This window comes from Suricata suricatta, chromosome 9 (genome assembly GCF_006229205.1).
Source record: "Suricata suricatta isolate VVHF042 chromosome 9, meerkat_22Aug2017_6uvM2_HiC, whole genome shotgun sequence".
Lineage (NCBI taxonomy): Eukaryota > Metazoa > Chordata > Mammalia > Carnivora > Herpestidae > Suricata > Suricata suricatta.
This window is the reverse complement of record NC_043708.1, coordinates 9679404-9687399: the sequence shown is the minus strand read 5'-3', so window position 1 is coordinate 9687399 and position 7996 is coordinate 9679404. Positions and strand designations below refer to the sequence as shown.

Below are 7996 nucleotides of genomic sequence, written 5' to 3'. Positions count from 1 at the left end.
GAAGGTATGTTGAAGCTCTAACCCTCTGTATCTGTGAACGTGACCCTATTGAGAAGTAGAGCCTTTGCGGATGTAATCAAGTTAAGATGAGGTCATACCCGCCGGGCGTGGGCTTTAAATCCAATGACTGATGTCCTTAAGAGAAAGGAGAGGGAGCTCTGGAGACAGGAACATGGAGGAGGCACAGGGAGAAGGCCACGTTATGGGGCCACAAGCTAAGGCATCCCCAGAAACTAGGGGAGGGCAGGGAAGGATTATCATCCAGAACTTTCACAGGGAGCACTGCCTTGCTGGCACCTTGGGGTCAGACTTCCGGCCTCCAGAATGGTGAGAAAATACATTTCTATGGTTTTAAACCACCCACTCTGGGGTTCCTTGTTACAGTGGCCCTAGAGAAACTAAGAGAGTTTTGTTATGCAGCAAAAACTAACTGATACACCCACCAATTCATTAAATAATAATCATGCGACCTGAAAGCCAGTGAGACTGGAACCCTGGCTCCTGCCCTTCCTGCGCGGATGCCAGGCTCGGTGTGGCCATGACTGGGGCTGCGTCACCAGCAGGAGGCAAAGAGACCCTGCAGCTGCTGGCCCGAGGCTTCGAAGTAGGAGTGTCAGCTACAAGTTTTCTTTTCCCTTCCACTGCCCAGGGCAGATGACAAGGCTCTAGGGCAGGGGCAGCCAGCTAAGGCCAAGTGTGGTCTGTGGGACAGAATTTTTGCCTGACCCACAGCTAAGAATGATTCTTATATATCTTTAAAAGTTTTGTAATGTTTTTTTTTTTTTTTTGAGAAAGAGCCAGTATGAATGGAGGAAGGGCAAAGAGAGGGAGAGAGAGAATCCCAAGCAGGCCCCATGCTGTCAACACAGAGCCTGACACAGGGCTCGATCCCATGAACCAGGAGATCATGACCTGAGCCCAAACCAAGAGTCAAATGTTTAACTGACTGGGCCACCCAGGTGCCTCAGAATGTTTTTTATATTTTTAAAGGGTTAAAGAAAAGGAGGAGGAGAAGAAGAAGGCAAAGAAGAAGGAGGAGGGAGGAGGAGGTGGGAGGAGGAGGGTGAGGAGGAGGGGGAGGAAGAAAAGAAAACAACGTCTACGTAACAAAGATCCTCAAAGCCTAAAATATTTACCATCTGGCCCTTTACAGAAAAAGTTACAGACTCCTGCCCTAGAGGATGGTGGGCCACAGGATGGAACGAACCAGAATCCTTGACAGCATGATGGAGAAAAGACCGGGAGTGTCTGCCGCGGAGAGGACACGGAAGTGAAATGTAGTTTTACAGTCATATAACAAAATCCTGTTACACAACATATATAACACAACATGCTACAATGTAATATACAGAACACACTGTAACAGAACATAACTTATGGGGCTAGTCACCATTGCAGGGTAGCCTTGCCCAGCTCTTACAGAGACGAAGGGAGATGTCACTTAGACTTCTGGGAAGGAGATTCTCATTCTTACTTCCCAGACCCGGAAGTTGAGACAAGGTGGGGACAGAGCTGGTGCTCATCCTGCCACACGTCAGTCCTGGGGCTTAAGCCTGGAGTTGGGGGATGGGGAAGAATCGAAGGCCAGCCTGGCCCCGATGATGTCACGGGCACTCTGGAGCCCGCCATCCCTCCAGCTGGCTCTCTCAACTCCTCAGCTTACAGAGCCGACAAGTCTCCGCTTTCACTTAAGAGAGTCCAGCGCTAGGTCTACTCCATGCATCCGAAAGATTCCTACCCTTTTCTGGTCTTATTAGAGCAATACTGTTACAACCGCTGTCATTCCTTCTGGAAAAAAAATGAAACCATTCACAAACTCTGGTGCTTTAAATACTAGTAGCTACAATTTACTGATGATACACCTTCCAAGGAGTAGGTTCCTTAGGGGCAGTTAAAGACTGCGGCAGAGCCACGCCTTTGGAAACCAACTCTGGCTGCAGGTGGGGGAGACCGGAATTGGGGGGTGCCAGTTAAGAGCCTGACTTTATGCAACTGATAAAAAACACGGGAGCTCATTTACACACTGACGTGGACTGACCCGGTGGTCCGGGCGCGGACGGAGTGTGCTACCATCTGTGGGTAAATGCATATACACCAAGGAAGGAATCGCAGACTGTCTATGCCCAGCAGCCTGGAGTGGCCCGGACCATCTCTGGAAGGACCCGCCAGGCCCTGGAGATGGAGGCCGCCTCCAGGGAGGGGACCCAGGAGGCTGGAGCAGGGAAGAGGGTGAGAATCACTTTTTACTCTTTGTTCTTTTTGCAGCTTGGGGGGAACGGAGCCGGGGAGAATGTGTGTATGCGGGGCCCGAGGGGGGCTCCAGAGGTGGGGCGGGCCCAGAATCTGGGATCTGAGGCTCAACCTCGGACAGCGTGTGCCGTGAACAGTCCACCCAGAAGTGGACATGTGCCACCTTCCTTTCTCATGCATCTTTGCCCGTGGTGATGTCCCCCCTGCCAGCGTCAGGCTCGCCACCAAATCAGAGATGACTCAGGAAAGCCAAACGTCCTTGGTACAGGGGCTGAAAATAGCTGCTGTGAGTCCTAACACATGACAGACATGCCCTGCAGCCTCTGTGGTGTGTCCCCAGCTCACAAGTGACCCCTGCTTGGGTGGCCGATCAGTGCGAGCAAACTGCAAGCGGACAGGCTGCCCTTGGTTTTCACCTCTGGCGTCCCAGGCAGCATGGCCTCTGGAGCTGTTGTGAGGAGGGGCCTGCAGGTCTCCGAGGGGTGGTGTGGGCTCTGCGGCCCCTGCATCTCCAGGGCCCTGAGCCGCGGTGGGTGGGCTCCTTCCAGGAGGAAGGGTTTGCAGGCGGGAGCACGGGGCCCAGCCTCCCTGCCTGCCTTCCTTCCCCTCCCGTACTCTTGTCCTGAGTGCCGGCTCTCCTGCAGGTGAGTCACCCCACCTGCCAGTGGTCCTCCCTGCCCAGGGGGGCTGCTAGCTGCTCCCTTCCCTGCCTCCAGCCTACCCTCTCAACCCCCACTGGGCCAAACCTCCCTCTCTCCCCATTGGGGGCTGACACCCTGCTAGAGGCCCCAGTATGTTGCAGGCTAATGACTCTCTTGCAGAGTGACCTCCACCCCTAGTCTACCCTTGACCTTGGAATCCCTACACAGGCCCAGGGGGAGGCAGGTAGTGGGAAAACTGCCCTTGGGGCTGTGCATTTAGGAGGAAAGGGGGGTGGGGATGCCACCTGTCCTCCACCAGGGGGCGCCTCGGGAGTACCACCCCTGCTAGCCTGCCCGACCCTGAGGGCATCAGATGGCACTAGATTGTCTGGGCATCTGGAGCGCTCAGCTGACCCTCAGGCTGCCCACCCTCCATGCGTAGGGTGCCGATGCCAGGGCGCGCGGTTCCCTGGGCCCGGGCCATCTCTGCACCCCAGTCCCCATCTCTGTGGGAGGAGGGATCGGGAAGAATCTTCTCTAAGACACGCTGGGTCAAGAAAAGGCATCCCCGTCACTGTCTTGGTACTGACGTCCCCGACGCTCGTGTGCACCTGAGATTTTACTAAGGACAAGCTGCCCCACCCCCGACCCCATGCCGGTGGGGATGGGTGTGGGCTGTGTTTCCACATGTCAAGTGCGTTCCCAGCAGCGACAAGCCCCTCTTTCTGCCTAAAATGCTTGAAAACACTGAGGTCCAAGCCAGGGCTGGCGCAGCTGAACCTGCTCTTGGTTTAACCTGCTTCTCCAGGGGACCTGAGGCCATGGAGGGGCTGGGGACAGAGAGGGCATCAGGGCAGGACATGTGATATTGTCGGGCCGCTGTGGTAAGAGTCCTCCCCTGGCCTGTGAGGGAGGAGGGAGGAGGGAGTGGCCAACTACGGAGCACGGAAGACCCAGAGCCCAGGCTTCGGGAGCACCGAGGTGTGAACTCCAGAATCCGCGGTTTGAAGAGGTTCGGCGCCCCCTGCTGGCAGCCGGCTGAGTCCCTGCACTTCAGAGTGACCGTCGGTGGAGGTCAGACCTGCCTCTGCCCTTGCCCTGCCCCTTCTCATCCGGTCACCTTGCCACTGGACCTCCGAAATGTGCCAGACATTCACGTCTCTTCTCCTACAAAGCTTTTCCCCACAAGACCCCCCCCACTCCTCCCACCGATGCAGCTGATACACCCCAATCATCTCCAAGACTACTAAGCACCACTTCCTCCAAGAAGCCTCCCTTGATTTCACCCAGGGGAACGGATCATACCTGCTTCCTGTTCCCGCTGTCCCTGTGAAAAGCCTGTCACAGCTTCTGTCGTGTTGTAAGGTCCTTTTCCCCTCATGTGTCTTTCTCTGTGGAGACGGGGTCTCTTGTCCTCGGGCCCCAGCTCCGAGCTGTGTGGAGCGGAGACTCAGGTGAGAAATGTCTGCTGGTTGAATGATTATACGTACTGTCAACCTACTTCAAAGGTTCCGAGCAGGACTATGCTGAGCAAAACCAAATATAAATGTTTGAGACAGAATCATGATATGCACATATGTGCTCACTGAGAAAAAATTTAAATGGAAGCTTACAAATTACAAAAATGAAATCCCCTGGAAGCCTCTCCCATTCCACAGCCTTTCATAAATCACCACTGTTATCAGTTTGGGGGGCCTTCCTCCCACACTTCCCCCATGCCTTCTCTTTTACTTACTTTTTCTTCTTTTTGTTTTAATTTAAATTTAAATTTTTAAAAAATTTTAACATTTAAAAAAATGGTTCATTTTTTTGAGAAAGTGCGATCAGGAGAGGGACAGAGAAAGAAGGGGACAGAGGATCTGAAGTGGGCTCTGTGCTGACAGACTGACAGCAGTGAGCCCGACGAGGGGCTCGAACTCACAAACTGAGATGATGACCTGAGCGGAAGTCGGACGCTCAACTGACTGAGCCACCCAGGTGCCCCCACTTTTTTTCATTTTTCACATCAATGGGGTCGTACTGTACACCTAAGTCTGAACTTGATTTTTTTCATGAAACTGCCCATCTTGAAGTCTTTCCTGCTAAGTCAGCACCTGCAGCTTTGGGACATTCTGGTGGCTATGAAACATTCGGTACAGTCCTGTGGACATTTTAAGTCTTTGTCTGTTTGTCTTTGCTCTTGCTTGTCTGTTGTGGCTGTAAACAACAGTTCCGCAAACATCCTCGGGCACAACTCTGTGTGTGCCCAGGTGCACACATTCCTGTAGCATTGACTCTTGGAAGTGGATTTGCTGAGTCTAAGGGCAGACCTATTGCATACTTTTCAAATTTATTTTTTTTAATTTTTAATTTTTTTATTATTTATTTTTGAGAAAGAGACAGCCTGAGCAAGAGAGGGTCAGAGAGAGAGAGAGAGAGAGAGGGAGACACAGAATCTGAAGACAGGCTCCAGGCTCTGAGCTGTCAGCACCGAGCCCGACGCGGGGCCCGAACCCACAAACCGTGAGATCATGACCTGAGCCGAAGTCGAAGGCTTAACCGACTGAGCCACCCAGGCGCCCTGACCTATTGCAGATACTGCCACCACACCCTCCAAAAAGGCAATACCAATTTACACTCATACCAACAATGCTTACGTGTGACTCTCTCCACATCCTTGACCGCGCTGGGTGTTACTAGGCGATTCTGACACTCCCCCGCCCCATCGTCTCAATCTTCAAGTCCAGCTGGAATCAGGCTAAAATGGGTATTTAAGGCAGCTGTCAGAAGAAAGGGGTCTAGAAAGGGAGCGTGGTAGGCACGTGAACCGACAGCTGAGCTGCCCCACCTTCTCCTTGGCCAGAGAGGGAAGCCCCTGCCCCCCTTGCTGAGCCCTTGATCCTGGACCCAGAGCCCAGGCTCTGGGGACAGTGGGGCTCCTGGGGGAGCAACCAGAGCCTCCCGAGAGGTTCCCAAAGCTGGCTTGTCTTCAGGAAGCAGGAGCTCTAAGAAGAAGTGTGAGTTTGGGGGAAACAGGGAATTACTGACAACCCTGATTACACACAGCGGGGCAAGGAGAAAAGACAAAACCACAGCTTCTAGAACGTGAATGCGCTCTCTGTGATGTCTAGAGCTGTCCTCTGAGGCTGGGGGCCAGGGCAGGGGCTGCCGGAGCCTGCAGGGGGCTCCCCTGCAACTCCACTCTCACCCCAGACCAGGAGGACCCTGTTTGGAGAATGAAACTCGGAAGTAGCTTGTCATTTGTGTTGTCTGACAAGATGGAGAGGGGGGACCTGGCAATGCTAACGTCCTAACAGTGCTATTCGCCCCAGACTCAGAGCTCTTCCTGCCCAGCACCCTCTGGGCGTGGGGGGCGGTGTGACCACAGCTGCCTGGGGTCACTTTTGCAGACTTTAATCTTCTAGGAGCTCAGAGACGGCCTCCAGGGTGGCCTGGCTTGTCTTCCTCCTGCCTTTGATTCTAACAGGCCTCATACAAGGACCTGAAAATGACTCATGGAAAAGCAAGGTAGCATGAGTCCGATGTGTCCGATGGGTCCCCTCCGCCCTCCTCCCACCCGGCAGGGGCTGAGCAGATTTTGTGGATAGATGGATGGGAATGTGGGTGGACCCTGAAGTCCAGTGTGAACCACTTGTTGACAAAAACAACATAGGGTTTCCAAGGGTCCCACATCTACCCAGGAAAAGGGGGATAGATAATCCTGGGATGAGGGTGTGGAGGGTGGAGACGGGGCAAGAAGGAGCAGGGACTCTGGGATACCTTCAAGGTGCTGGAGTGTGCACAGGGGAGTTGGTCACAGTTCTTGAGGGGCAGGAGCCCTGGGCTGCCGGTCCTGGGGGGCCAGGAAGGTTGAGACAGCCAGACTGAGAGGCTCCTTCCTTGGGAAACACAGGAGACCCAGAGGAATTCCCACGACGCCCTCTTGTGGCCATTTGAGGCCAAGGCCGAGCGCTCAGAGGAGAATTCTGCCTTTTCCTCTTAGTCAAGGGCATGATTGAAAGAGGGGGTGGGAGCCCTGGTCAGGGGAGTCAAGATTTTAGTCCCCACCATGGCACTAAGTCACCAGCTTGCTTGGGGAAGCCACTGCACTGCTCAGCTTCAGTTTCCTCACTTGAGAATAAGGGGACGACTCTCACGAATGGAAATGCTGACCACAGGTGAGCCCTGGGGCTGGGAGGGGCTGGGGGGGATGGGAAGCACTCCCACCTGTTAACTTGGCCTCTTCCAGGAAGTTGGCCATCAATGATGACCTGGGATTTCGGTCCCTCCAGTGACACAGGAGGAAACTGAAGTTCAGAGAGGTCACTCAGATGGTAATTGTCACAACTAAGATGTGAAGCCACGTCTGTCACTTCAAAGCCCCCTCATCTGACTCCCTGGTGTTTCTCAGGGTCTCCTAGACCCCCAGCACCTCTGCTGTGGTTCAGGGAGCCTGCTGGAGAAGAGAGGTCCACAAGGGCCATTAGGATCCTCACAGGGACCAAGGCAGGAAGGAAAGAGTTCGTTGACAGGGCGACAGGCGTACAGGCAGAGAGTGACTCCGTATACAAAATGCAGTCTTGGTGGAAGAAGAAATTAGGCCGCCACTCAACTAGCCATTGAAACAATGTTCTTCGGGCCAGCTGCCTAACCGGAAGCCCAGCTCTCATCCAGGGCCTCAGCTGCCTGAGTTTACCTGGCACACCCAGCTTTCAGGGGTCTGGCTGAGGGGATGCGGCCCTGGTGGGCTGACGTGGGCATGTCTGAGTTCATAACCTACGCTCTCGCTTGTTCCCTGGGCTGGCACGTCTCTGCAGGGCGAAGCCTCAGGAAGAAACCCATGAGAAGCAGTAAGGAGCCTCCCAACTCAGACAGGCCTGGCGTCCAGGTCTCAGGTCTGCCAGTTCCCGGCTGAGCGAACCTGAACAAATCACTGTGTGCCTCAGTTTCTTCCTCTGTGGAACAGGGGTACTCGGAGGAGTCCTATAATACGGTTGGAGGGTTTGGAGAATGAGCGTGAGGCCCTCCGTGTCTCTTTGCAGTATATAAAGCTCTGGCCAGTGTTTACTGGCCTCAGGGAGCATCAGCTCCGGATGTGGGGACTTGGGCAGGAGCCTCTAGGGGCT

At 54.2% G+C, this 7996-nt stretch overlaps 1 long non-coding RNA gene across 1 annotated transcript in view; it reads right to left on the bottom strand.

Moving 5' to 3' along the window:
- Positions 1-1131: 1131 nt before the first annotated feature.
- LOC115301554 overlaps positions 1132-7996 on the bottom strand; it is an 8417-nt gene continuing 1552 nt past the window's right edge. The window contains exons 2-4 of the long non-coding RNA XR_003913157.1: positions 5528-5628; positions 4197-4324; positions 1132-1788 (exon numbers count right to left, since the gene is read on the bottom strand). This is a non-coding gene — a long non-coding RNA (uncharacterized LOC115301554). The remainder of the gene's footprint in view (positions 1789-4196; positions 4325-5527; positions 5629-7996) is intronic.